Below are 6,000 nucleotides of genomic sequence, written 5' to 3' on the forward strand. Positions count from 1 at the left end.
CTTCACTCAGCTGAGGCAGACTAACAAAACATCACAGCACCGCGTACTCTGAGTTTTTCCCACGACCGTTCGGTCTCGACAGTTGGCCTCAACAGTTAGCGAGACAGGTGCACATCTTTCACTATGCAGTGCATTCGGGGTCAGTGCTGCTTCTCCATAATGACCTTGAGTTGGTAAGTGAGCTGAGAGGATCTCTCATTTTACATCTACAGTAGCTAACATTAAACTGACTTCTGTTTATATTGGATAATAACAATATGCTCACAATAACAGGATTCAGGGCAAGCTTTTTTTTGCAGAGATTGCATATTTAAAGCCAAGGAAACCAACAGATTGCACTGAAACTTCTCTTCAATCCAATCTCCTATTCTGAGCATGCATGAGGTGACTGGAAAGAAAAAACAGGAAGAAACCAGAAAGGGGCCTGACAACTGATGACTCTGATTCTACTTTTAGAAACTTTAGGAACCACAAGTAAACCTGCAATCTGAGAGCAAATAGCTCTGTTGGCAAAATATCTAAATATGAGATCTCATATTGAGGGAGCTCGGTCATTAAGAGCTTTATATGTCAGACAAAGGATTTTAAATTTGAATCTGAATTTGACAGGGAGCCAATGAAGAGAAGCTAAAACTGGAGAAATATGATGTCTCCTGCTAGATCTCATCAGAACTCTGGCTGCAGCATGTTTGATCAGTTAGTAAATTTGTACTGTGTCATGTCTTCTGAGTCCCCCCCAGTCATGCGATTTTTTTTTTATGTGTTACAAAACATTAGCAAAAGCAGCCATCAGTGCTATGGCTGGGGGTCGCTGCTTTACATCTGCAGAGCACCACCTGCATCAACATCCCATATGTTCTACGTAGAAGACTGGAGGAACCAACCCTGACGATCGTGACAGAGCGGAGATGTACAGATATTTTGTATGCGCTGTGAGCGTGATCCCCGTTCCCTCGGTGAGGAAAAAGGTTCAGTCATGCTCAAGCCATTTCAAGGCCATGAGAATTATTTTTGAATTGCTGTAATGTAAATCATGGTGTTTTCAAAATTCAACTAACAGTTGAGTGACATTTTTCAAAATGTTGAAACCATGATTTAAAATTCCACAAGCGTCATGTTTTTTTTTTGTTTTTTTTACAAATTTGAACACATCAGATGGGCAGATGCTGTGACAACACAAACGTAACACTTGGCATTGACAGTTTGGCAAAGGCCAGAGTTTCTATCCTGCCACCCAAAGATAAATTTTTACAGCACAACAAAATCTCAAAGAAGTGAAGCCCCTCCTAAGATTTAATGAAGCTGCAGCACCATCCCTCCTCAAACTGCCTGCTCACCCTGCCCTCCAACTGAAAGTTCTGACCTTGCTGTTCAAATTGCTGACTTTCTGACCTCCTGTCAAGCTTGCCTTGACTCTCGCACAAGTGCACAATGGCCCTGGCTTGGGCTGGATAGCATGCCACAGATACCTGGAGTGTGGGTTTACTTATGGAGTGAGGCATCCCAGCGACACGTACACGAGCAGAGCTTCAGCTGCTGCATGTAAAGCTGCTTGTTATGAGCCTGTGATACTTCTACATACCAAACTATCAGTGAGTATGGATATGAGAAATGGCACGCTCAAAAGAGTGACAGAGATATGGGTGTATCTGATGTGTGAACGTGTCTCGTGTGTGTGCGAGTTTACTTGTTTAGGGGCGCAAAAGCCATTGCTGAGTGTGAGCAATGTGCGGTCTATATGGATGCCTGAAATTCTTACCAAGCTATGAAATGCATGTGCGCAATGGGCATCTTAGTGTGCGTATCGTTCTGCTATTAATAGCTTCTGAAACACTGCTGATGCTACTGTTACAAAAATAAAGTGGTTATCAGGAGTGTAGGGGTTGTGTAACTTCAGCAAATAATGCTGTACACATGCCACTGCACCAGTTAGAGTGGGAGATGGTGAGATTATGTGATAAGTGTGTCTGCACATGTTTGGACAATACACCCTCCTCCACATGCTCCGGCAAGAGAAGATAAGGTTGCAGGCGCGGCCTGTGTAACATTAGCTGATGGAGATACTGTGCCTTAATGAGGTGGGTTATGCAGAAGGAGAGCAACAGTGATACCAGCAGTACAGAGCGATCTCAAGCACTTCAGCCTTTAGTCTGAAAGGAAGCCCGGGAGAAAACAATGCATGATGTTTCCTTGTCACCCAGCCCATTATAATGCAGGCTGCGATAAGAGCGATAACAACTTCCCTGCCGTGCTGTGCTATTCTGGGAGAAGTGGGCTCTGGAAAAACAGGATATCCCCTTTGTTTTGGTTGGTGTTAATGTTGTTTTCTGTGGGACAAAATTTTAATCTTTCTCATCTCATCATTTTTCTTACCGTGCATTTTTTTTCCACCCCATCTTGTGTGCAGGTTGCAAAGTGGGTCAGAGGGTTGTTGGGGTCAAGCACTGGATTACAGCTGGTGCCCACGATGTGTGCGCAGAGATGCCGAGACAGTCTTAATTATGAAACCACTGAATGCACATAAGCAGATATTTGTCTCAAAAAAAATCTTTCAAAATCTAGCTTCAGTTAGTATGGACTTGCTAACTATGCGCTGAAATACCTGTTTATTCCTGAGAGGTTTGATCCCTCAACATATCTTCTTAATAAGACAAACAGACATAGATTTTAAGTCTGTGGAGTCACATGGTTTCTTTTAGTTTTTCTGCAGCTCTCCGCCTCTGATGGTCCCTAATGGTCTATTGCGATCATAGTTGTCATTTTAACACATCTTTTTGAAGCTCCTTTGCATGTTCTTCTCAGCTACGTTTTGTTTGCCATGTTGGAGTCTCTTTGTGCTCGTTTTACATCTCTTTTATCTTTTGCATCTGTTTAACCCTTTTTTTCATTCTTTGTGGTAATTTTGCGTCTTTTTGGTGTTGTTTTGTCACTTTGTCACAGTCATTTGACGCCTCTTTATTGTTGTTTTGTAATGACATTTCAACTCTTTGAAGTCATTTTACATGTCTATTGTCATGCTCTTTGCATCTGTTCTTATCATTTTGCTTCTCATGCTTGTTGTTTGCATCTCTTTGCAGTCTGTTTGTATATTTTGTTTGCTTGTGTTGTTTGTTTTTTGTCTCTTTGCATCCTTTTCAATTATGTACGGTCACTTTTCAATTTTGTGTTCTCATCATGTGCCTCCATGGTGCTTGACTACATGTCTTTCAGTTATAGTTTACAGAACCCCTAGGCCCATAGGCTTGAGAACAGATAGCACCTCACTTCAATGGAAATTAAATCTTATTCTAGTCCACTTTAAGGTTATGTTGCTGTTAAAGTATGTCGTATCTCCTCTTTCTCTTCATCTATAACTTACACCTTCCCTTACCTCCTTCTGTAAGAGCGTGGCGTTATCTGTAAATGAGGGGGCAGGGATGCTGTACAAACCCTCCCTGCACTAATCCATCCCACTCTCTTTAATGCACACAGACAGCACACTGAAAGGGTTTGTTTTTCTCCATTCCCTTCATCCCCAATCTCAGGTTACAGTGAATGTTAAAAAAAAAAAAACCTGTCTGAGACTTTTGCCTGGACAGAGAAACGCAGCTGGTGCCTCACAACCTCAAACAGTGGTTTCTTCTTCTTCCTCTCAACTGACACTGAAGTCAGAACTTGCCAAAATCCCTTATTTATGTGCTTTTTGCATACGAATGAATCATGAACACAGTTTGGTGACAGTCTAATAGGTAAGCTGTTTATACTTGTAGCACAGCTGCTCCCACCTGATTCCCATATTTTGTCTCTGTATAGATAGCGGAAACTATGTTATCCAAACAAAACCTCATGCTGTGCATTCTTAATGTTCGGATGGCCAAGCTGTAAATACTGCGAGTACCTCAAGCAGTCCAAGCACAAGGACAATCAAACAATCCTAAATGACGGCTTTGGTGCGGGTTTTGTCACTTACAGGTGAAATACTCCTAAGAGGTTGTTGTGTCACGTGATGAACTGCAGGGTTTTTCAGGCATTTGTCTTACGTCTCTACATATACTCGGCATAGTGTCCAGTCTGCCTGTGAGATTTAAATGGAAATTCCAGAGTGTTATTCTCACTGTTTTGAATATAACTACAATGTCAAATAATTTACCACAAAGTAAAGTAAGATTACTTTAGATGGTTATAAAGTTTAAACCTTTTGTGGGTTTAAGAGTTTTGAAAATGTTTTAAGACTTTTGCATGTATACTGGACCGTCTTGCTCCAATACTATCAACACAGTGGGGGCTCAATGATATATGGAGAAGTCTCTCTGGGATGGGACAATCCATTAATCTGTTCTTCAAATAGTGGCCACAAACCCCAAATTCTCTCCCTTTAAAGTGTATCTCTGGGACTGGCCTGGTATGGCTTTTTGAGCGTGTAGACAAGATAAACGAAGAGTCCCCCCACATCTGCACCAACACAAACAAAGAGGCATATGTCAATAAGGCATGAAAGCCAGCTTATTGAACAGAAAAGTGGGCCTGACAGAGTAAAAGGATTCCCACTGGACTCCTCTCTCTGTTTACGTTTAGATTCAGAGACAATGCTGTGAGTATATCTGCATTAGGATAGTCTCTATGGACAATGACGTCAACTCTTTTAGTGTTAGATAAGAACTGCATGGAAAGTCCCCAGTGTGTCACTGTCCAAGCTCATCTAGAAACTGGTTAAGTGAGGTCTCTACCCAAAAAAAAGGGCTTTGGATTTAGTCTTTTTAATGCAAAAGGATGCACACATGGAAATGGAAATCATCACATTCTTGCATTACAATACCCTTTATCCATAGAACTTGGTATGGTGGTTAAAATGATGAAAAAAAAAACAAATGCAATGGTTTTCAAATCAGAAAATCCATATATGTAACAGAAAATATAAAGTAATGCACCTCGATATCATCTCAAATTTTAAACTTTGTACTGAGGAGGTGTCTATGATTTTGGGGAAAAGAAAGTAGCATCCAATCATTACACAGTTGACCAAAGTCTGTGCAGAGGCAGACTTTTTGTTGTTTGTTTTTCTGATTTTTAACAAGATTACCCAGAAGCTCCCAACACACATTTCCTGAGACTCGGAGGACAGCTGGAGCTTGGGCAAAGGAAGTGCCCATTAAATTATTGTCTGGATCAGGACTGCTTTTGTTAAGACTATTAGAGGGCACGTCCTCAAATTTAAAACTCCAGTTTCTCCAAGGGCACATTCTCACATTTAAAACTGGAGTATCAGTAGTGTTGCTGCCATCAATTTCTCGCTTTCAACATTTGACACCTTGCCGTTGTAACATTTTCAGTTCGTTTTTGAGGCTGTGTCTACAGTAGGTGTAGTGTGCCACTCGGAAGGTCAGAGGTTCCATTCCAGTCCCACAAGGCAAAGTGTCCTCGGGCTACTATACACTGACATTGACCTCGATGTGTTTATCTGTGTGTAAGTGTGTAGCATGATAGAAAAAAGCACTGCGTAGGCCGACTCAGACAGTACAAACTAAGAATCACAATATGAATTGGTGTGTGAATGGGTCAGTTTTAAAATGCTGTCCATTAACATTTATTTGGATTTTACTAATGCAACATCTCAAGTTGGTTGAAAACACAGTTGTAAGATAGTAAAAATTTGTGCTTTGGTGTCATATCTCAGATTATCTAAAATATTGAAAATACTGAAAATGAAATCCAACAGTCAAATTGAACTGAATGACAATTTATTGATGTTATTGCTGCTGACAGGAATGACTTCCTGGAATAAAGCTTCTGACTGAACCCCACTTTGTTGTTTGATCACTATGTCACCTAGAAGGTGTGCAGCATTGTCCATGTAATGGAGCAGCTTTTGCAACATTCTTCTTTGGATAATCATCTCCAGAGAAGTCCCCAGGACAGAGCCAGCCTTCTTTATCAGCTTGCTTGGTTTCACCGGGTCACCGGCTCCGGTGATGCTGCTTCAATTGCAAACCAGACTGCACTCACCACCACAGACTTATAGAA

The sequence above is a fragment of the Odontesthes bonariensis genome, chromosome 24, assembly GCF_027942865.1.
Source record: "Odontesthes bonariensis isolate fOdoBon6 chromosome 24, fOdoBon6.hap1, whole genome shotgun sequence".
Lineage (NCBI taxonomy): Eukaryota > Metazoa > Chordata > Actinopteri > Atheriniformes > Atherinopsidae > Odontesthes > Odontesthes bonariensis.